The sequence below is a fragment of the Scyliorhinus canicula genome, chromosome 1 (genome assembly GCF_902713615.1).
Source record: "Scyliorhinus canicula chromosome 1, sScyCan1.1, whole genome shotgun sequence".
In the NCBI taxonomy this organism is placed as follows: domain Eukaryota; kingdom Metazoa; phylum Chordata; class Chondrichthyes; order Carcharhiniformes; family Scyliorhinidae; genus Scyliorhinus; species Scyliorhinus canicula.
The window spans coordinates 92,886,973-92,911,890 of NC_052146.1; positions in this window are offsets into that span (position 1 = coordinate 92,886,973).

A 24,918-nucleotide genomic window follows, 5' to 3' on the forward strand; every position below is an offset into this window, starting at 1 on the left:
TGGTGTGGGAACGGTGGAAAACTGGCGCAAAACAGCCACTGATTCCCTGTTTTGTTGGGGGCTAGCAGGACGGCAGCGTAGAGCTCTAGCTGCCCATACGCCCTGGAGAACTGGCGGGTCCGTGGCAGTGCATGCTTCATGGCGGAGGCCGCTGGTGGACCCAGCCTGCAAAATAATCCCCCCTTCGGCCGACTCGCATACCCGGACCAGCCCCCCACAGTGCCCCCAGCGCCGAATAATGTCCACCCCTGCCCGCGCATCAGCTCTCCCTCCGACTGTGGCAGCACTGGACTGGGTCCGTAGCCGCCATGCTGAGTTCCCAACAGGTGAGACCATGAGAGACCCACGGCATCGGGAACTCGGCCGGTCGGGAGCGGTTCATCGGGGGGCAGTCCTCATGCAATGGCCTGAGGCCGCCGATACGTGGTGCAGTGTACTCTCTGAATACACCGCTTTGGGGGGGGGGGGGGGGGACGGAGCATCGCAAAAGCGCCGCCCCCCCGCCTCCGATTCTGTCATAAACGTGGATTCTCCGGCCTGTCGCTGAACGCGATTTTGGTGTCGGCGACCGGAGAATCCAACCCAATGGATGTCCCATTTAAGACAGAGATGAGGAGGTATGTCTTCTTTCAGAGGCTGCTTCATTGAATATATTCAAGGCAGAGATTAGACAAGGGTATAAGGGGGCAGGCAGGAAAGTGGAGTTGAGGTTATAATCAAATCAGCAATGTATTGAATAGTGTAGCAGGCTTGAGGAGCATAAGAGACCATAAGATCATAAGATGTAGGAGCAAAAGTTGGCCATCCAACCCATCGACACTGCTCTGCCATTCAGTGAGATCATGACTGATCTAATACGATAATCCTCAACTCCATTTTCCCACCTTATCTCCATAACCCTTGATTCCCTTACTGATCAGCGATTGTATTTTCTCAACCTTGAACACACTTGGTGATCCAACCTCTTCAGTTCTCTGCGATGAAGAATTCCACAGATTTACTATCCTCTGAGAGAAGACATTCCTCCTCATTTTTGTCTTAAATGGGTGACCCTTACTCTGATAATATGCCCTCTGATTCCAGAATCTCCCACAGGTATCCACCCTGTCAAGCCCCCTGAGAATCCTATAAGTCTCAATAAGATCACTTCTCATTCTTCTAAACTCCAATAAGTACAGGTCCAATCTACTCAATGTCTCCTCATAAGAAAATCTCTCCATACCCGAGATCAACCTTGTGAACCTTCTCTGGACTGCCTCCAATGTCAGTATATCTTTCCTTAGATAAGGGAACCAAAACTGTTCACAGTATTCCAGGTGTGATCTAATGTGTGAATCAGAAAATTGTGAGATCAGGTCCTGTTATAACCTAGGTTGACACTTCGGCGCAGTACTGAAGGAATGCTGCATTCTCAGAGGTGATGGCTTTCAAATGAGGCATTAAGTCAATGTCCTGTCTGTTCTCCTAGATGAACATAAAATATTTCATGGAACAGGTCAAAGACGATTGGTGTAGTTGGCCACAGAGTCCTAGCTAGTTTTGATCCTTCAACCAACATTACTAAATATAGATTATCTGGTCAGTATCTAATTGGCATTATTGAGACCCCACTGTGCACAAATTTGCTCCTGTGTTTTCTCCATTACAACAGTGACTCTGGGCACGAAACTACGGTTTTGGGGCTAAATGCTCCCGCCAGTGGGAAAAGCGAAGATGTTCCCACTGGCACAATGAGCATCGCTGAGATGAGGGGAGGGATTCTCCCCTACCCGGCGGGGCGGGGGGTCCCGGCGTAGCGGAGTGGCGCCAACCACTCCGGCGTCGGGCCTCCCCAAAGGTGCAGAATTCTCCGCACCTTTAGGGGCCAAGCCCTCACATTGAGGGGCTAGGCCCGTGCCGGAGCGGTTGGCACCACACCGACTGGCGCCCAAACCGGCTCCAGCGGCCTTTGATGCCCGGCGCCGGGGCTGGCCGAAAGGCCTTCGCCGGTTCGCACGTGCGCCAGTGCGTCAGCTGCCGCTGCCCTCACCACCGGCGCATACGCGCTAGGGGATTCTCTTCCGCCTCCGCCATGGTGGAGGCCGTGGTGGCGGCAGAAGAAAAAGAGTGCCCCCACAGCACTGGCCCGCCGGCCGATTGGTGGGTCCCGATTGTGGGCCTGGCCACCGTGGGGGCACGCTCCAGAGTCCGATCGCCCCGCGCCCCCCCAGGACCCCGGGGGCCCGCTCGCGCCACGGATCCCGCCGCCACCAGAGGTGGTTCAAACCACGGCGGCGGGAGAAGCCTCCCAGCGGCGGGACTTCGGCCTATCGCGGGCCGGAGAATCGCCGCAGGGGGCTCGCCGATCGACGGGTGGTGTTTCCCGCCCCCGTCAATTCCCGGGTGGCGGAGAATTTCTGCCACGGCGGCGGCGGGATTTTCAGCAGTCCCGGGCGATTCTCCGACCCTGCGGGGGGTCGGAGAATTTCGCCCGAGGTTCTCGTACTTTTACTATGCTGAATTAGACATAGCGGCGGGCACGCTGGTCAGCCTGCACTTACCAATCTTAGGCCAACATTTTGAATGAGCACCCCATCCCAGCATCCACGGAGAGGCCCCCACCCCCACCACAACGTAAAAATTGCCCCCCCCCCAAAGGGATGGGGAGCAGTGCGGGGAGGCAGTGCTATCGCGGTATTGTCACTGGACTCGTAATCAAAAGAACCAGGGTAATGCTCTGGGTCCCGGGATCAAATTCCACCAAAATGCTAATTGCTTTCACTTCCTCTTTTCTAACCTTAGAAAGCACTTCGCATTTTTGACGTGGCCTACAGTTGTCAATCAGAACAAGGATGTTAATGGAGAGTACTTCAGATGCATTCAAGCATAAAGGGAAAGATATATAAACAAACCTGCCTGTGTGTTTAAAACTTTAAGCTGTCAATCAAAGATAGTTAACAGCACTGCACTGTGAAATTGAATGCATGCAAAGCATTTTAAAGGATCGCAGGGGATTTCAAAGCTTTTCAAATGTTGTGGACTTTCTAGGAAGGTTCAGCCACTTCAAAAAGCAACAGTGTTAAAAGTGTGGCACTGAGGGGGCAGATGTGATGGAAAGGAAAGTTGTTGAGTCTTCCTGGCTTGAATCTTCAATGAACTATCTGGATCTGCTCATTAGCTGTCAGGCAGAACAGTTCAGAGTGAGAAGGTCACTTCAGAGTTTAAACAGGTCACACAAGGGTGATGATTTTGAACAGAGGGTTGCCTGAGATCACCATGTCAAGAAAGATCTTCAGGTTGCTCAGGGCCAGAAGGTGCAAACCAGACACAGGACCCCACCACCCCGCCCCACCCCATCCTGGGGGAGGGTGCCGTGATCAACCCCTCACCCACTGCTCGAACACTCAGGACGTTGGGGGAACCCTCCCTCTACAGTGTGGCAGTGACAGAGGAGCACAGGAGGAGCAATGACCTAACGCCCATTGACCCCAGCCCTCGCAGTCCATCGTGCTCAGACAGCGCTGGTCAATACTTGTGCCAAAGCCAGCCCGGTGGAGTTCCCATTGAGTGAGGGGCGGGGGTGGGGGGGGGGGGGGGTGGGTGTGGCGGGGGGGGGGGGGGGGTTGCATCGGTACATAACGGGGAGGGCTGGCTTCCAGATGAATGCATGTGAGCTGTTTGCATGTTCACATTGCGCAGGGCGGAAATCCCATTATGGCCAACAGGGCGGGACCAGAGACACGAGATGGGCCTGCCGCCCAGTGCCATTCCAGTTTTTGGAATGGTGCGGGATTCACCACCTGATTGGGATTACAAATTTCAGGGGCGTGTGCCGAGAATCACCCCCTATATTTCAAAAGTAATTAATTGACTGTGAAACTCTTTCAGATGTCCAAAGCCAATGGAAGACTCTGCGTAAATGCAATTTTTTTATTTCTTCTTCCTAACGGCTTGGGGATAAAACTATCTACAAATCTCACAATCTTCATTGCCTTGTGACACACGCTAGCGATCCTGGGATGAATGTCATCTGGGTATGACTATAGCGCAGTGTAATTCCAGTGTCAGAGATCGCAAGCTCTAATTTCCACTACTTCAGCTCAATTAGACTGCAACAAAGTTTCCATCTTTGAGGCGAACTGCCCCAAGTTCCACCCAAATGGAAGTCTTATCATTGGTAAGGCCAAAATTTGTTACCCATCTCTAATTGCCGTTGAACTGAATGACTTAGTAGGCTATTTCAGAGAGCAGTTAATGGTCAACCATAATGCTTTTGTGTCTGGACACGTGTAGGCCAGATTGGGTAAGGATGGCAGACGTCCTTCCCCGAAACGACATTTTTGAACCAGGTGGGTTTTTACAATAATCAGTGATAACTTGATATCATCAATTCCAGGTTGTATTAATTGAAGTTAACTTCGACCAGCTTCAACCCATTTGAACACATGCCCCTAGGGTATTAGGCTGGGTCTTTGGCTAGATAGTCTTATGATATTGCCACTATTCCACCATTTGTTCATAAAATTGTTGGAAGGTGCATTCAGAGCTGATACTTGGTGAACTCCGCTACAGCATCCAGCTTCCCAGAAGATCAAAAACACTACTGCCCATACGTGATATGGCACCATAATAGATAAAATAGTGTGGTGAGATGCTATTGATTAAATTCCATGACTAATGCTTTAAAAGTTTTTATACACATCAAACACTATTTCAGAGAACCAAAGTCAAAGCGCTCTGTGAAGTCTCTGACTGACCTTTAAAGGTTCTTTGATGGTCATCACACACTGTGTACTTCACTAGTTCCACACATAAAATACTCAGTGTCATACTCTCGACAATACATCTATGAAAAAATATTTTATGTTATTCTGATTCAATAACATTCAAGCTATGCTTCAATACCTCAAATCGGAATTTGAATGCAGTAAAATAGAATAATTTCTCACTTAGATTTACAACACTCACAATATTTTCCAAAGTCAACCACATGGGGTGGGATTCTTCGACCCCATACCAGATCGGTGAATCGCCGGGGGGAGGTGCGAATCATGCGATGCCGCTCTGACGCAGGTCCGCCAATGGTGCCGGCATGGTCGGGGCCACTCAACGCGGTCCACCCCGGCGATTCTCCCCGCATGATGGGCCGAGTGCCCGCCGAGTTTGGCCAAGTTCCGCCGGCGTCATTCCCATGTGGTCCTACCTGGCGGGACATCGGCGTTCATGCTACAGGGGTGGCCTGGTAGGGGGGGAGGGGGGATCTGACTCCGGGGGGGGGGAGGGTTGCCTCCAGGGTGGCCTAGCCTGGGGCCCACCGATCGGCGGGCGGGCTTATCCGGTGGGGACCTATGTTCCTCCGCGACAGGCTTCTGTAGGTCTCCGCCATGTTGCGTCGGGGCCGGCGCGGAGAAGGCAATCCATGCGCATGCGCGAACTCGCGCCAGCCGTGACGCGCATGTGAGGACCCGCGCCGCCCGTGCTGACACCCGTATCGGCAGCTCAAGCAGCATGAGGCTCTCCAGTGCCGTGTTGGCCCCCTGTGCGGCGTGGGATCACTGATTCTAGGGGCCAGAGGATGCTGTCGTAAAACGCTCCGGCGTTTACGACGGCGTCAACACTTAGCCCCAGGATCGGAGAATCCTGCCCAAGATGCACTTTAGGTTTTGTAGCTAAAATACCAAAGTAGTCTTCAAAGGGTTAAAACAAATTGACTTACAACGTTTGAAGCTTCTTCCAACTTGTCCACAGAAATTTTTGATTTTTTTTACCCTTACGTGTTCAGTGTAAGAGAAGAAATTAAAGACGTTGTAGTGAACGTGCCCCCTTTATATCATCAATAGAGAGTGAAAGAGCAGTCTAGACTTGATTCAAAGCCCAAGTGATTTAATCTAATTCCTTTGATGTTTTGTCTGTTTCCCTTCAAGCTACAACCAGCTATACTTTTCATCGGATTCTTCATAATTTTTCACACAGCTCTGTTTTCAAAGCCTGAATATGATTTATTTAGCAATTAAATTGTGGTGTTTTAGTAAGAATGTAAAAATAAACTGTGCTATGTAAGTCACCTGAGTCAATCTTACGACCCTGAGGAGGCTTTGGAGGGCTCAATTCTTTGTATGGACAGGATCAGCTTGCTCTGAAAACATCACCACGTGGTTTGTTAAGATGAGCTTTCGTACGGCAGCACGTTTAATGGTAAATTCAGTAAGGCTAGGTTCTACATCATATTGCCTCATTCAACTGGAGCAGTGTTTTTCAAATTTTTCCCCGGGGAACCATTTTTATCAACCAGCCAACCTTCGTGACCCACGCCGGCTGACCTTCGTTACCCACCATTTTCGCTTGCCTTTAATATGACAGGTGAGCCTGCTTGGTCCTCATGATCTCACTTGTTTTGCCATTCAATGTTACATTTCTGTATGGGTTGTTCATCAGTGGTCATGGAGCTCACACCAGCACTGCTCTGTCCTGCTGTGGACTCTCCAGAACAGCTAACACCAGCACTGCTCTGTCCTTCTGTGGACTCTCCAGGACAGCTCACACCCAGCACTGCTCTGTCCTGCTGTGGACTCTCCAGGACAGCTCACACTAGCACTGCTCTGTCCTGCTGTGGACTCTCCAGGACAGCTCACACCCAGCACTGCTCTGTCCTGCTGTGGACTCTCCAGAACAACTAACACCAGCACTGCTCTGTCCTGCTGTGGACTCTCCAGGACAGCTCACACCAGCACTGCTCTGTCCTGCTGTGGACTCTCCAGAACAGCTAACACCAGCACTGCTCTGTCCTGCTGTGGACTCTCCAGAACAACTAACACCAGCACTGCTCTATCCTGCTGTGGACTCTCCAGAACAGCTCATACCAGCACTGCTCTATCCTGCTGTGGACTCTCCAGGACAGCTCACACCAGCACTGCTCTGTCCTGCTGTGGACTCTCCAGAACCGCTAACACCAGCACTGCTCTATCCTGCTGTGGACTCTCCAGAACAGCTAACACCAGCACTGCTCTGTCCTGCTGTGGACTCTCCAGAACAGCTAACACCAGCACTGCTCTGTCCTGCTGTGGACTCTCCAGAACAACTAACACCAGCACTGCTCTATCCTGCTGTGGACTCTCCAGAACAGCTCATACCAGCACTGCTCTATCCTGCTGTGGACTCTCCAGGACAGCTCACACCAGCACTGCTCTGTCCTGCTGTGGACTCTCCAGAACAGCTAACACCAGCACTGCTCTGTCCTGCTGTGGACTCTCCAGGACAGCTCACACCCAGCACTGCTCTGTCCTGCTGTGGACTTTCCAGAACAACTAACACCAGCACTGCTCTGTCCTGCTGTGGACTCTCCAGGACAGCTCACACCCAGCACTGCTCTGTCCTGCTGTGGACTTTCCAGAACAACTAACACCAGCACTGCTCTGTCCTGCTGTGGACTCTCCAGGACAGCTAACACCTGCACTGCTCTGTCCTGCTGTGGATTCTCCTGAGCCACTCTCTCCAGCAGGTTTAGTTCTGAGATCCAGGCCTGTTTGTGTCTCTAGCCCTCTCTTCCTTATTACAAAACAATCCATTTGCTTGTTTGCTGCTGACAAAATGGAGGAATCACAGTTGTGCCCAGAGCACGTGATGTCAGTGTTCGGGGCGCGTGACTTGTTCTCTGCTGTCGCTTCAAGCAAGAACACTGCATTGAATTAAAAGAAAAGTCTTCTCCTGGGTCAGCGCGCTGATGTCAGGAGGAGGCTCTGTTTCTGGCTGGACTTTGGACATGAGCGTGTCTGCATTGTGAACTCCGTCGAGGTCGTTATTTTTAAAGCCGGTCGCAGCCGACAATGTTAAAAGCCGGCTGCTGCGGCCATTGCGCATTAATTTCCGCAATGGATGGCTCTGCGACCCTCCCGACACCCGCCCGAGATCCACCCGCGGGTCGCAACCCTGACTTCGGAAATGACTGAACAAGAATGCAAGGTGGATGTGACCATTTGACAAGGTTTAAAGCCATTTCCAACCTGTCCTCATGGATTTATCTGGTTTAAACTCCATCTGCTATTTCTGTGCCCAAGAACCCAATCTATCCGTATCCTGTTGTATTCTCTGACAATCCTCGTCACCATCATCAATTTTGTCAATCTTCATGTCATCTGCAAATTTACTAATCAGCCCACCCACATTTTCCTCCAAATCACAACAGAGGTCCCAACACTGATCCCTGCAAAAAAAACACTAGCTACATATCACCATTCAGAAAAACACCCTTTCACCACTACTCTCTGGCTTCTATAGCGAATCTGGTTCTGTATCCATCTAGCCAGCCCACCTGAATCCCATGTGACTTTAGTTTTTTTACCAGCCTGCTATGCGGGATCTTGTCAAATGCCTGACTACAGTTCATATAAACTACATCCATAGCCCTTCCCTCATCAATTTTCTTTGTCACCTCTTCACAAAACTCAATCAAGTTGGTGAGACATGACCTTGCCTGTACAAAACCATGCTGCCTATCATGGACTAGTCAATTTTCCTTCAGATGTGCATACATACTGTCCCTCAGTCCCTCAGTATCTTTTCAAAAGCTTTCCCACCACTGATGTCTAGCTGACCAGCCTATAATTTGCTGGATTATCTTTGTTTCTTCCTTAAACAAGGGAACAACATTGGCTATTCTCCAGTCCACTGGAACCTTGCCTAAAGTCAAAGAGGATGTGGAAGATACTGGTTAAGGCCCTGGCTATTTCTCCCCTTGCCTCCCACAGCAACCTAGGATAGATCCTATCTGACCCTGGGGACTTGTCTACCTTAATGCAATTTAGGATACTTCCTCCTTTGATATACTGATATTCTCTAGAGCGTTCACACACCTATTCCTGACCTCAACATCTGTCATGTCCTTCTCGCTGGTGAATGCTGATACAAAGTACTCATTAAGGATTTCAACCACTTCCTGTGCTTCCATGCATAACTTCCCTCTATTGTCCTTGAGTATCCTCCTCTTTCTCTTGCTACCTTCTTGCTCGTACTAAATGCATTAAAAGCCTTGGGATTCTCCTTGACCGTGTTTGCTGAAGACATTTACTGGTCCCTTTTAGCCTTCCTAATTCCATGTTTAAGTCCTTCCTACTTTCACTGCACTCCTCAAGGCCTTTTGTCCCTCAGTCCCTCAGTATCTTTTCAAAAGCTTTCCCACCACTGATGTCTAGCTGACCAGCCTATAATTTTAGATGCTTAGACCTATCGTATGCCTCCTTTTTCGTTTTGACAAGTCTTACAATTTCACTTGTCAACCATGGTTCCCAAATCCTGCAATTTCTAGCCTTCAATTTTGCGGGGACGTGCCTGTCCTGCATTTCAATCAACTGGCCTTTAAAATCCTCCCACATGTCAGATGTGGGTTTGCCCTCAAATAGCCGCTCCCAATTCACATTCCCCAGTTCCTGTTTAATTTGGATGTAATGGGGTTTAATGGGGATAAGTGTGAGGTCAAGCAGTTTGATCAGAAAAATGGAAAGCAACTTTTTATCTCAATGGGGAGAGACGTCGGGGTGTTCCGATGCAGAGGGATCTGGGTGTCCTTGTGCAGGTGCAGCAAGTAATACGGAAAGCAAGCAAATGGAATGTTGGCATTTGGAGCAAAAGGAATTAAGTATAAAGTTAAGGGGCAGGATTCACCCCCACCCGGCCAGGCGGGACCTCATCACCCACCACGCCCACCTCCCCCACCACCCACCACCCTCAGCTCCCACATGACCGCATGCACACCACCCCCCCATTATATATCCACCTGCGGCACAACGGGCTGGGCTCACACGGTTGCTTGTGGAAGCGGGTGTGGTCCATGACATGGAGGATGATGACAACCCGCTCTGCGATGAGCTCTGACCTCCAAATCGTTAAACAATGTCTGACTCATGGCCACAGTTACGCCCTCCACCTGGGTGGTCCCTGTACGCGTGCTGGACTCTCTATGAGGTGGCCCTGTTGAATCGCTGGGGACGGGGTGGCATGGACGCCCGGGGTGGGGTGAGGGGGGGGTGCATTACACCCACCGGGGCTCAACCTTCCATCACCCCTCGACCACAGTGGCACTCAGTCCCCTACTCAGACCCCACAGGCATCGGACATAGCACAGAGGCAGCTTGTATTGGTGTAACAGTGAGTTTAATTAGAAAGGTTACAGACACGTGCCCTAGCCCTATAACTAAGCTGTGCCCTGCACCCGTGCCAACTTACTAGGTGTCTAACTTCCTGGCCATACGGGCCTTACCATTATGTCTCTGTGCTTCCCCAGACGGTACAGCAGGAGTGAAGGCGGACTGCTGGTGGAACGGGGGAGTCCGAGGCGCCACAGTGTTCCAGACCTCCCCTGCAGGATTCACCGGCACGGTCCCCATTACCTCCTCCTCCCTTGGGGTCCCCGGTGGCCCCTGGGCCTCTGCATGGGATGGGGGTGCGAGTGGAGACATGCCCCGAGGCACCACCGACACCTGGCCCTGCCAGTCCTGGAGGCCCGCTGTGGTATCGACCAGAGTCCGAACATCAGCAGCGATGGAGCTCAGGGAGTGGATCATCCCCGTCTGGGACTGCGCCACCTCCCTCTGGGCCTGTGCTATGCCATATAGCACGTGGGCAATGCAGCCGATGCTCTCAGCGATGGCCTGCTGAGACTCGGCCACACCGCGGAGCACCGCTGCAATCTCCAGTTGGCTCTGGCACATGGCTGCCTGTGAGAGGGCAGCCCTGTCCTGGGCCACGGATGACGCATGCGCATGCAGCCCCATGCCTTGCATTACCTGACCCGTGGCCGACACCGCTGTCCCCATTGTCTCCACCGTGAATGCCACCCGTGCAATGTCGGCCTGGGTGGCAGCCATGACCGGCACCATGCCCTGCTCCTGGACGTGGATGGACTCCTCCACCTGCATCTGCAGCTGCTGGAAGCCGGCCGTCATCCCGTTGTCTGGTCCCTGGGTGGCGAACTGCATTGGGTGTATGGGCGGGTCTGGTAAGTCCAGGAACCCGAGAACCATCTGGGCGGCAGCTAGTTTGTTGGGCTGGTCTGCCCTCCAACTGTCCGGCCCCTCAGCTGCTCCTACCTCCACACCCTCACCCCAGCCCCCCACTTCACCCCCTCACCTCAGCCCCCCACTCCACCCGCTCTCCCCAGCCCCCACTCCACCCCCTCACCTCAGCCCCCCACTCCACCCCCTCTCCCCAGCCCCCACTCCACCCCCTCACCCCAGCCCCCACTTCACCCCCTCTCCCCAGCCCCCACTCCACACCCTCACCCCAGTGAGTGTCCCACCAGTGAGTGTCCCAGAAGCCTCCTCACGAAAATGCCCAACTGAGGTGAAAGTCTCTGCGATGGTGTTGTAGGAGACAGTGTGTGGCGTGGGGGGCTGGGTGAGGGTGTGGAGTGGGGGGCTGGGGTGACGGGGTGGAGTGGGAGGCTGGGGTGAGGGTGTGGAGTGGAGGGCTGGGGCAAGGGGGTAGAGTTGGGGGCTGGGGTGGAGTAGGAGCTGGGGTGAGGGGGTGGAGTTGGGGGCTGGGGTGAGGGAGTGGAGTGGGGGGTTCTTTCCTGCTCCATTTGGTTGTGGACGCTCGTATCGTGGGGAGGGAGGAAACAAACATCGGTGTTAGGCGGTCCGACGCATGCAGCGCAACTGTTGGGTATATGATGGCATGGCAGCTCGGGGCACCCGGCAGATGTGGCTGGTATAGGTATGTACGGCCCACGTGGGTCAGGGAGGGGGTTGCGTCGTCCTCCTGGTGGGGGGGGGGGGCGGGCTTTCACATGTGTGGGGGTTAGGGGTGGTGGTGCCAGGGGTACGTTGCTGTGTACTCCCCCTGGCTGCCCTCATTAGGTCGTGCAGCATTTTGCGGCACTGGTTGCGGTCCGTTGGGTGTGCCCCATGGCGCTGACGGCCTGGCCCACCTCCCTCCACATACGCCGGACGGTGGTTATGGCCCCGTCTGGGGCACAGGACCGCCCTCCTCACATCTACAAAATTATGAGGGCATAGACAGGGTGGATAGTCAGAGTCTTTTTCCCAGGGTAGAGGGGTCAATTACTAGGGGGCATAGGTTTAAGGTGCAAGGGGCAAGGTTTCCAGGAGGTGTACGAGGCAAGTTTTTTACACAGATGGTAGTGGGTAGTGGATGCCTGGAACTCGCTACCAGAGGAGGTGGTGGAAGCAGGGACGATAGTGATGTTTAAGGGGCATCTTGACAAATATATGAATAGGATGGGAATAGTGGGATATGGACCCCGGAAGTGTAGAAGATTTTAGTTTAGACGGGCAGCATGGTCGGCACAGGCTTGGAGGGCCGAAGGGCCTGTTCCTGTGCTGTACTTTTCTTTGTTCTTTGTTCTCTCCTCTACCGCATCCAGGAGCATGAGCAAGACATGGTCCCTGAACCTCAGGTCAGCACGGCGGCTGCCGGCCATCTTGCTGGTATCAGCAGTTAGCGCTGCTCGCGCATCTTAAGCTACGCGGCGCCACACAAATGACCCGGCCGCATAGCTGATGCCAGTCTGCGGCCGCTCTCCCCGCGCACTTCTCGCGTCGCCCGGCTGGCCCCTTTTGCGGCGCAGAATCACTGGTCCCAGCGGCCCACTGACGCCGTCGTAAAACGCTCCGGCATTAAAGACGGTGTCAACACTCTGCCGCTGGATGGGAGAATCCCGCCCAAGGGGTTTGTCGTATGAGGAGAGATTGAACAGTTTAGGCCTATACTCTCTAGAGTTTGAAAAATCAGTGGAGATCTAGTTGAGGTATACAGGATGCTAAAAGATCTGAATAAAGTAGACGTGGAGCTGATGCTTCCTCTTATGGGGCATTCTAAAATGATGTGTCATAATCTCAGAATAAGAGGTAGCAAATTTAAGACAGATTTGAGGTCAAACTACTTCTCCCAAAGGGTTGTGAATCTGTGCAATTCGCTACCCCAGAGTATGGTGGATGCAGGGACAGTGAGTAAATTTAAGGGGGAGTTCGACAGATTTTTAATTGGTCATGGGTTGAAGGGTTATAGGGAATAGGCAGGACGGTGGAGTTCAGGCCAAAATGGGATCAGCCATGATCAAATTGAAGGTACTTAGGCTCAGGAGGCTAAATTGCCCACTCCTGCTCCGAGGTCATGTGTTCTGGGGAGGAGATGCTCTATCTAATTTTGCAATCCAGCACTTGGTCTGTAGCATTGTAGGTAGCAGATGAGGAACATATTAGCCATGATAAAATGGCGGAGTAGACTCAATGGACCGAATGGCCTAATTCTGCCTCTATATATTATGAACTTATGAACTAATTGGCCCTCGGTCAATTAAGCATCCTCACTTACGGACACTCTTGTCCTTATCCATGACGACTCAAAATCTTATGGAATTATGGTCACTAAACCCAAAGTGCTCCCCCACTGAAACATTAATCACCTGACCTGGCTCATTCCCCAATACCAAGTCTAGTATGGCCCCCTCCCTGGTTGGATTGTCAACATTTTGTATCAAAAATCCCTCCTGGACACATCTAAAAAATTGCTCTCCATCCTAGCCCCTGGCTGTAAGGGATTTCCTGTGAATATGGGGGAAGTTAAAGTCACCCATCACAATTACCTTGCTTTTTTCACACATTTTCAATATCTGACTACACAATTGTTCCTCTGTTTCCGACGGGCTGTTGAGAAGTCTATAGTACACTCCCAACATTGTGATTTCACCCTTCTTATTGCTGAGTTCCATCCATAATGCCTCACTGCAAGATTCCTCCAATGTGTCCTCCCTCAACACAGCTATGATCTGCTCATTAATCAGTAATGCAACTCCCCCACCTGTTTTGTTTCCCCTTCTGTCCTGTCCCAAACAACGATATCCTGGAACGTTAAGCTGCCAGTCCTGTCCTTCCTTTAACCATGTCAAAGAGGTTGGTAGTTGAGACCCTGGATTAGATAGTGAGTGAACTAGAGGGAATGAACAGAATTATGTAGACACGTAGGGACACAGTGAGCAACATGGAGGAAGCCCTCGCCGATTACAGTGATCAGGTCGTAGCGCTTGAGAAAGACCTGTCTTCGGTATTGGAATCCAACAAATATTTAAAAGCTAAAGTAAGCAACCTCTAAAACAGGTGCCAAAGGCAGAATATCTACCTCGTGGGTTTGCCGGAGGAGATGGAGGGCAGCATCCCCACGGAATATGTATCTAATATGCTGTCCAGGATGCTGGGTGAAGCGTTTTCAATCCATCCCCGAGAGCTAGATCATGCCCATTGCACACTGCGGCCGAGACCTCATGCTGTGGAGCCCCCACGTGCGATCATCATAAGTTTCCACAATTTTAAGAAAAAAGAACAGGCCCTTAGGTGGGCCAGGGAACACCAGGATTCAAAATGGGAAGATCATTTGATCTGGCTGTAACAAGACCTCATGGATGACCTCAATAGTCGTTATATTATTCTGTGATTCACTAGAAAACAATCTGGTTATTTTAGAACATATTTATGCTCCCAACTGGGACAACCTGAGCTTTATAAACTCCCTGGTGAACCTCCTCCCTGATTTAGACTCACATCGGATGATCCTAGGAGGTGACCTAAACTGTGTGTTGGACCTTAAATTGGACCGCTCCATGTCAAAATCCCTGACCCAATCTGGGGTGTCCAAGGCAGTGGCGTCCTTCATGGAAAGGATTGAGTTTGGGGGGGTCAACCCATGGAATACTCGGTGTGGTGAATGTATTCACCATAATGCATGCATGATACTGTAACCTGTGACCTATGTCCTGGAAGTGGTGATATGAACTGCTTCCAGGTACTGTACCGTAACCCCGGTATGGCTCCGCCTCTGGCTCCGCCCACACCGGGGCATATATAAGCCGGCCTCTTGTAGGCGGCATCCATTCTGTACTACTGACTCTGGCTCGGCAAGTTCATGACCAATTAAGCCTATCTTCCGTTTATAATATCAGAAGATCAGACAAGCTTTATTCAAGGCAGATAACTATGGACCAATGTCCGACGCCTCTTGAATATTGTTCTTTCCCCCTCAGCTGCTCGGGAACCTGAAGTCATTGTATCTTTGGATTCAGAAAAAGCATTTGATAGAGTGGAACTACCTTTTTGAGATTTGGCCCCAAATTCTCCTCCGAGGTTCATCTAATGTAGAATGCCTGAAAGTCAACATCTGCACAAATATGTCTTCCTCAGAATATTTTTCATTAGGCATGGGCACTGGACTGGGCTGCTCCCTTTCTCCATTACTCTTTGTGCTGGCCATTGAACATCTATCAAATGGATGCAGAGGAATATACCGGGAAGGAGTGGAGTACCGGGTCTCACTCTATGCTGATGATCTACTCCCATTTTTGCCAGGAGGCCAAATCACTGAGTGTATTTAAGACAGAGACAGATAGGTTCTTGATTAATAAGGGGATCAGGGGTTATGAGGAGAAGGCAGGTGAATGGGCTTGAGAAAAACGTCAGCCATGATTGAATAGTGGAGCAGACTCGATGGGCCGAGTGGCCTAATTCTGCTCCTTTGTCTTATGGTCTTATATATGCTAGTCAGGCTTGCTTCCTTCCTGGGCATGAACCAGATTGCATCAAAGGAGGGTGGCGGGGAAAATCCCGAATTGAAACCTCACCGGCGTAAATCCCATTTTATACCTCCTACGAGATTTTGCGGCCATTACGGGATTTATGCCCGTGGCTAATGTGTCCACGAATCGTGGTCTTTATCTTCATAAACTTTAATTTACAGAAATACACATTCCAAACATGTACCTCCAAAACCCAACCATCACAGTTTTCAGTCTGAAACTGAGCCTCTGATAAATTCTGGGATGATTCCACCCAAAGAGTAGACTCCAATTCTATCCTTCACGGTCTGCCTTTCTTGAATAAATCATCAATTCGGCATATTTTGGTAAGCAAGCGAGGCCGTTTTCTAAAGTGATCAAGACATCGGAAGTCAGGTGTTTATCCACTTCACCCTCATTAAGTGTGAGCTGATGTACATATAAAAAGAAGCAAGTGCACACAACAAATGGTGCACACAATAAAGTGGCCTTCAACCATCACTTAATGGGGAGGTGGTGGCTTGGGGTGTCATTGTCACTGGACTAATAATCCAGTGGCTCAGAGTAATGTTCTGGGGATCCGGGGTCAAATCCTCATGGCAGGTGATGAAATTTGAATTTTTAAAAAATCTGGGATTAACGGCAGAATTCTCCCATCCCACCCACAGTGGTTTGGTGGCGGGCGAGAGCAGAGAATCTAGCGGGAGCTAAAAGTTTGGAAACGTGGCAGTGAAACATCGAGTCCCAATTCTCCCAATGGCAGGTTGGTCTCCCTGCTGGTGGTGGTGTGAATGATGAAGACAAGGAGAGCGATGTGGAAGAAGGGTTGTGCAAGAAGTGGGCGGAAGGGAGAGGGCTCACGATGGCAGGCAGTTGGGTAATCAAAGGGATACCACATTGTTTCGTAGAAGGGGTTCGATAAAGACTCCATATGGGGTGGGTAGAGGTCCAGGTGGGCATGGACGCTTCACAGGTGATGGGCTCAGGGTGAGTGCGGTTGAATCAAAGAACAGCCTTCTTCTTGAGGCACTTGCCTTTTCCATCTGACATCCTGCACGATCTAATGAAGAGAGGTGGGTGGAGAGAGTGATATGAGTGTGCTGGACTGGTGTTTAAATATGGCGTCAGGACCTTTTAATTCTCTGACAGCGGAGGAACGAGTTAGCTGCAGGCCCACCACGGGATTCGGAGGGGATTGTGCCTGTGCGTAGTTAATAAGGTACCAAGCGCAGAATCTGACGCGGGATCCCGCCATTCTGGGGCATTAGAAAGGCACTGCCAGAGCTGCCCATCACCACAGTCTCAAAATGGGAGAATTCCATACCAAACGACGGATGATAACCACAAAACAATTGTTGATAGTCGTTAAAAACCTATCTGGTTCACTAATGGAAAGAAACCTCTCATCCTCACCTGGCCTGGACTCTATGTGACTCCAGATCCACAGTAATGTGGTTGACCCTTAAATGCCCTCTGAAATGGCCAAGCAAGCCACTCAGTTGTATCCAACCACTACAAAGTCAATAAAAAGGAATGAAACTAGATGGGCCACCCAACATCGACCTAAGCACCAAAAATGACAATGACAAACCCAGCCATGTCGAGCAAAGTCCTCCTTACTAACATCTGGGGACTAACATTGGAAGAGCTGTTTCACAAGCTAGCCCAGCAATAGCCTCACATAGTCATACTCATGGAATCATACCTTACGATAACGTCCCAGACACCACCACGACCATTTCTGGTTACATCCCGTTCCAACAGAAAGAGAGGTCCAACATGGTGAAGGCACATTGGTAACCAACCTAGATTACTCATATAAATACTGTGGCTACAAGAGTAGGTCAAAGGCAAGGAATCCAGTGGTGAGTAAGTCATCTCCTGACTCCCCAAAGCTTGCCCACCACCTACTAGTCACAAGTCAGGAGTGCAATGGAATACTCTGCTTGCCTAGATGAGCCCAACTCCAACAGCACTCAATAAGCTCGATACCGTCCAGAACAAAGCAGTTCGCTGGATTCACAAAGCAGCCACAATCATTCACTCCCTCCACCACTGATGCACAGTAGTAGCTATGTGTACCATCTACAAGATGCAACCCAGGAACTCACCAAGGTTCCTGCGACAGTGCGTTCCAAACCCACAACCATGACCATCTAGAAGGATAAAGGCAGCAGATACCTGGGAACCCCACCACCCGGAGGTTCCCCTTCAAGCCACTCACCACCCTGACTTGGAAATTTATCACCGTCCCTTCACTGTCGCTGGTTCAAAATCCTGGAACTCCCTCCCTAACAGCACAGTGGGTGTACATACACCTCAGGGATTGCAGCAGTTCAAGAAGGTAGCTCACCACCAGATTCTCAAGGGCAACTCGGGATGGGCAATAAATGCTGGCCTAACCAGCGAAGCCCACATCCTGTAAATGAATGTTTAAAAAATTCTTTGCCAGATTTGTCAAATGCACAGTTCTTGTTATCAGCATTAATAGGTGGGTGTTCAGATTTTTATTACTCTCACAATCCTGTCAATTTAAGCTTGGCAGGCTGAACAAAGTCACAGTTCTTCCTGTGTCCTTTGTGGCTAAACGGATAGTGCAGTATGCAAATTAATTCCTGGGGCAAGCCTTTGGCAGAGCCAAGAATCCACCTTGTCATAACTCTACTACATCTGTGCCATGACAGCTAAGAACATTGTGCAAGGTTACTCTAACCAGGCATAGCTAGAAGTGTGCACATTGTGTGGTTCTGCCTGCTGTCACTCACACTTAAATCTATATGATTACATCCCCAATAAATCTTTGACCTTCTTTTCACATACAGAAACATCTGCTCGCAGCAGCTTATTTATGCTGACGTTTTTTTTGTACGTTTGACCAAGTAGCAGTAGCAGTCGTTTACTGGGCTGTTCCAGATCAGAAGTTTTGTTAACTGAGTTTCAATATTTTTATACTAACAAAAGCTTTAATGTATTCACACAAGTGCTGGCTCATCTTATATTATCTATTCATTTATTAATTTTGTTGCCTTCAAGGTCGAAGAGTGCGAGTGCACATTCTATCAACGGGAAGGGTGCAAATTCATTTATTTCATTTCTCCCTCTTCAGTTGCCTCTTCACCTCTCATGTAGTTTCTGACTCCTGCTGTTGTTCTACGAGCGCTTGCAGCCCAACTCTCTATCAGGCACAAGACCATTTATCTTGCACACAACAGGAGCCAGCAGGCTATTTGGCCTGAGAGGCCATCACAGATGAGATTGATTTTGTCTTCAGCTGATGTGGTTACATTTGCACATTCCTGTATGAGTGACTGGGTGCTAATCATTAACAGATACTCAGACTGATTCCTGCCCTCCTCTTGCCCAAGGGCATTAAGGCTGGCTGTTGCTGGTAATTGCTCCCATGATCAAGATAAGCTTACTGAACAGAAACTATGCCTTGAATTCTGTACTGAGTCTGGGATTTGTACGAAACAAGATACTTTCCTCAGTCGCTAGGTCATTGAAGGAAAGGTTTTCCTTGTTTTTTATTGAAGGTATTTCCTGAAATGTGTGCATTGGTGGCTAGGCCTGCATTTATTGTCCATCTTTAATTTCCCTTGAAAAGGTGATAGTGAGATTTCTTCTTGGGCCACCACAGTCTATGTGGTGTAGGTATACCCACAGTGTTGGTAGGGAGGAAGTTCTAGGATTTTGACCCAGCCACAGTGAAGGAACAGCTATATATTTCCAAGTCAGGATGGTGAGTGGCTTGGAGGGGAACTTGTAGATAATGGTGCTCCCATGTGTCTGCTGCCCTTGTCCTTCTAGGTGTTGGAGGTCGCAGGTTTGGTAGGTGCTGTTTAAGGAGTCTTCATGAGTTGTTGCTGCGCATCTGGCAGACCAGACAGGTTCACCTAATAGCCTATGAAGCCCCGCTGTGTGGCCCATGGGCCACTGATCAAAAGCCGGAATGACAGGCTTGTAAATTCAACATGCAGCTACGTGAAATACAGGACTTTGCGAGTGGTTGTTCCTCCAATCGCAGGCTGTTTCTTTCCCATTTCACAATTGAGCCTAACAGTCTCAAATAAGGGAGAGAATCAGCTAAGGTACAGCAGGACTGGAGTCTGGCACTAAGATACGGCAAGGCCGGAGACTGGTGAGCTGATGTATGGCAGGGCCGGAGCCCGGAGTTGAGGTATGGCAGGGCTGGAGCTCAGTAAGCTGAGGTAGGGTAGGACTGGAACCTAGTGAGCTGAGGTATGGCAGTGCCGGAGATTTGGAGCAGAGGTACCACTGGGCCGGAGCCTGAAGCTAAGGTACGGCAGGGCCGGATCCCGGAGCTTCGGTACAGTGCCATGGCGAGTATGTGGGAGAGAGAGTGTGAGTGTGTGGGAATGTGTATATATGTGTGAGTGTTTGAGAGAAAAGAGTATGTGGGGGCGTGAGAGTGTGCATAAGTGCATGAATGTGGGTATTAGGGAGTGGGGTCAGGGTGAGTGAGTGAATGAGTGTGAAGGAGAGGGGAGAGAGTGAGTGAATGTGAAGGAGGGAGTGAGTGAGCGTGAAGGAGAGGGGGAGAGAGAGTGTAAAGGAGAGAGGGAGAGAATGAGTGTGCAGGAGAGGGGGAAAGAGTGTGTAGGAGGAAAGGTGAGTGTGTGTCTGTCTTATCCCCAGTCTCAAGTTTCACACACTCACACTCACAGTTGCTGAGACTGGGAGTGAGCCGAACACACACACACTGACCCTCCCACATTGGTCCTTTTTATTAACATAATTTCTTAACATAATTTATTGTTATGGCATTGTTTTTATTTTGCTCAAGAATTGTTTTCCTTCAAAATACCTCAAGTTTTTTTTTTCAAATTCAGTGTAAAGTTGTGCCAAACTTTATCGTTACGGAATTTGCTCGTCAGCCCATTGAATGACAAAAAAATTGGAAACTTGTGTGGTGCGTATGTTACTTTTCACTAATCAGCCCAAGCCTGAATGTTGTCCAGGTCTTGCTGCAGTGCAACTGGGTTTTGTCAATCCCAAGGTGGGCATTCCATTTGGAGGTTGTGGGGGAGGGAATATTGCTCTCGACCAGCTCAGGCCCTTTGAATCTTTTCTCGCACTGGTGATAGGGCAATTTTGATGATAGAGCAACATTTTAAGCCCATAAACTGAACCATTATCTAGCCCTAGCTCAGTGTGTTCCCCGTTGATTTATACATTGATTTATCAGGATCAAAACATTTATTTGAAAAAGGACGCTAAATATGATGAAGTTGGGTGTGATCGATGACGACTCGACTCGATGGCGTGACGAGGCCGTTAAATCTCGGGAGACGCATTAACACGGGATTTGCGATGCTCGGAGTGCCTCGTGTGATCTAACGAGACCTCATGAGACGCCGCAATCCCTCGGGGCTGCTTTAGTACAGGGCTAAATAGCTGGCTTTTAAAGCAAACCAAGGCAGGCCAGCAGTGTGTGTTCAACTCCCGTACCAGCCTCCCCAAACAGGCGCCGGAACGTGGCGACTAGGGGCTTTTCACAGTAACTTCATTTGAAGCCTGCTTGTGACAATAAGCAATTTTCATTTCATTTCATCTGGATATCACCCTCACTGGGTGTGATCCAAATTTACGTATTTACGTGAGCAAGTAGGATCACTTAAGTATGTCGGCGCCAGATTCTCCCAAGGCCACGGAGTGAACATCCATGCCTGGGAGACTTTGCCATGGCACCGTTTAGCACTGGTCTGCACAGATGTGGACCAGGCGTAATGGCACCTGATTGGGGTCTCCCAGGCCATCGTAGCCTCCAGGGTGATACCCCCCTGCACTCCTGCTGCCACTCCCAGTATCCTGGGACTGCCACCTGGGCACCCTGGAACCTTCAGTATCCATGGTGGCACTGACAAGCTGGCAGGCATACTTCCAGGTGTCAGGCTGGCAGTGTCAGGTGGCAGGTTGCCCATGCTGGGGATTAGGCCAAAGGTTGCCCTGCCTTTTTGAGGCAGGGTGAGGGGGTGCTCGAGCACCCCCTAACAGGTAAATTGGGGCATTAGGAGGGCAGTTCGAGAGATCGGGGCAGCATTTACAAAGCGCCACAATCTCTTCCTGCAACACAAGCGCAGTTCGTCAGTGCAGGAAGTGAGATAAGTGTGGCCTAGGCGGAGCATTCCTCGCCGAGGCCTGAATCTGATAAACTCGTCCAAAACGGGACTCCCTTTTCTTTCCCGTTAAATCACGCCTGATATCTTAACTCAGCTCAAAATGTGGCACGAGAATACCTAATTTAAATGACAAAGTATAATCCATAGGCATCAAACTGTGTTGTATTTGTATTACACAAGAATGAAAACATTTTTTGTGATTTGTGATATGACTGAAAAAAAGTGAAATTCTCCCCAAGGATTCGTACGGTGCTTAATCTGTGCTCAAGTATGTCTTGACAAATTCTGATGACACATAGTACTGTGATCAATTCCTTTGAGAAACAAAGCTGTCACTTCAAACTGTTCTTTGTAACATTACAGCTGACTTCTGTCTCCCACCATCTTTGATGCCAGTAAATATGCTACAACAGCCAAGACCTGTAATGCTACTCTAACAAATGGGCCCACCCAGGACAAAGGGACTTGACACAAAGCCTTTAGAAAACATCTTTATGAGCTCTCACAATGGCTTAGTGGTTTTGCTCAGTGACACAGGACAGGATAGGCATAAGTATAATTTTCTATCTGGGCTGACTCTGCCAGGGTGGTGCAAGGGATGATACAATTTGTATCTTGAATTCAGAGAAAGGAAACAATGATTCATGGCTTCTCCTCCAGATCATAATTGGCAAAGCCAACTGGGGATAGGAGAATGGTAACATAGTGATCATGGAACGGGACTAATGATCCAGATTGTTGGAGGCTGGAATTGAGAGGCTGCTTTGATTCTGGGTTGTGAAGCCGGCACTGTCTCCAGAATCGCGTGAAGCATGATTTTCCTGGAGTTGGGGGTCTTAATGGCCTGAAAGACAGGTCTACCATCAAATCAATGGCCATGCGGGCAAGTATAGAGGCAGTTCATCTGGAGGTGAGCCATGTTCTTGCCCAAATTGGCAACCATTGCTGTGGCTGTTGTCTGTACGTGATGTTCAAAACATTGGAGAATCTTTGTCTTCAAATTGGCCAGGTCAAATTGAGACCTAAATTGAGAGCTAAGGAAGGTTGGTCAGTAAATTTTTATTAAAATTCATGACTTCCTTTTTCAAAACTTTAACTTTTTTGATGAAGTAAATCTCTTTCAGTACTGCCAACTTTGTTCCCACTAGTTAGCAGCTGGTCAGCTTCAGAGAGTTCTTAATGGCCTCCCGTCCTGTGAAAATCTCAGGAGGTCAGATGGTGAGCTCTTAATGAGCTCCCAAATGACCTCAATCAGCCCAATTAACGAGGAGGGCGACTCCATTTTCCCACTCACAACCCCAGTCTCCCCCCCGGCCTTGGGAAAATCATCAGAGTTGGAAACGGAGGCCCAGACCAAGCACACAGGTCACCTGCGTCATTTTATTTACCATTTAGAGGTTGAATAAACTTTGTTTGTTCTCACTGGAACGAAGGAGGTTGAGGGGCGACCTGGTAGAGGTCTACAAAATTATGAGGGGCATAGACAGAGTGGATAGTCAGAGGCTTTTTCCCAGGGTAGAGGGGTCAATTACTAGGGGGCACAGGTTTAAGGTGCGAGGGGCAATGTTTTGAGAAGATGTACGAGGCAAGATTTTTACACAGAGGGTTGTGGGTGCCTGGAACTCGCTGCTGGAGGAGGTGATGGAAGCAGGGACGATAGTGACATTTAAGGGGCATCTTGACAAATACATAAATAGGATGGGAATAGAGAGATAAGGACCCCGGAGGTGTAGAAGGTTTTAGTTTAGACGGGCAGCGTGGTTGGCGCGGGTGTGGTAGTATGACTAGGGGTATTACGGTACCTGGGAGTGTGAGCTGCTATTGGTGTAGAAGGCTCGCTGCCCAGTGGCCCAAGTGTTGTCTTCTCATTGGACGAGAGGAAGGTAGCTACACCTACGAGGCGGAGTATAAGAACCCGCGTTTCCCAGCAGCCAGATCATTTCTGTACTCCTGCTGCTGGACACACTTCTTATAGATTAAAGCCTTCGATTCAGACTACTCCTTCGTTTCTGTGTTCATTGATCACGCATCAGCAGGCTTGGAGGGCCGAAGGGCCTGTTCCTGTGCTGTACTTTTCTTTGTTCTTTTTTTGTACTCCATCCCAATTTGGCACCAAAAAAATCCATTCCTCGGGTTCAAATCCCATTGTAGTAGCTGAGGACCTTAATTATGTGAAATAGGACTGAAAAGCTGGGATTAATAATGGCAACAATGAAACTACCCAGCTGGCTCACTAATGGCATTTCAGGGAAAGAAACTTGCTGTCCTTACCCGGCTGACCTGTGACAGACCTACGACAATGTGAATGGCTCTTCATTTCTCTCTAAGATGGCCCATGGCCATTCGATTGTATTCAAGAAGGTAGTTCACCATCACCTTTTCAACTCAGTTATGGTTAGGCAATTAATGCTGGCCATGCTAGTGATGGCCACATTCTATGAATTAATGAATTTTTAAAAATGAACATGTAATGAAAACGGGGCTTTCTTCAACTGTGGTGCCCTCCATTGAATTTCTTACTGACATTCGCCTCCACAAACATAGACGTGAGCAACAGCCAACTGGGCCAGTCGAACCAGGCCTTTGAATAGGAGCAACTGCATCACAGACATGTGAATGAGGTGGGAGGGGGCATTCCTGGGGCTGGATTCTCTGCTCCCCGAAGTTGAAGTTGAAACCGCGTTCGGCGACGGGGCGGAGAATCCGTTTTGGTGCCAAAATCGGGAGCGGAGATGGTTTTTGAATTCTCCTCTCCCTGAAAAGCGGCTTATTTGGAGTAAGCCGCGACAATTATCAGCCATTGCCTGAGGCCCACCCCGCGTTGCTCCGCCCCTGACCGGCCGAGTGGGTTACGTGTGCTCACACCGTTCGCGTCGGTGCCGTCCACGTGACGCCGGTATCAGCAGCTGGAGCAGCGTGCGTCACTCCAGTGCCGTGCTGACCTACTGAGGGGCTCGGAATCACTGCTACAGGGGCCTGTTGAGGCCATCGTGAAACACAACGGCGTTTACGACGGTGTCAACACTTAGCCTCAGGAGCAGAGAATCCCACCCCCTGTCCCTTGCATATTTTTGGGAGAATGTTGGTCAGGCGTCTACAAGTGAAACATAGCACTGGATTGTTCTGAAGATGGGCATTTCACCATGTACAGCAATAGTGAGACCTTTTCCTGCACTCTTAAACTCAAAATGTTTTGACATCCCGATTAGCTGCAAGTCTGAGCTCATAACGGCACGACGGACC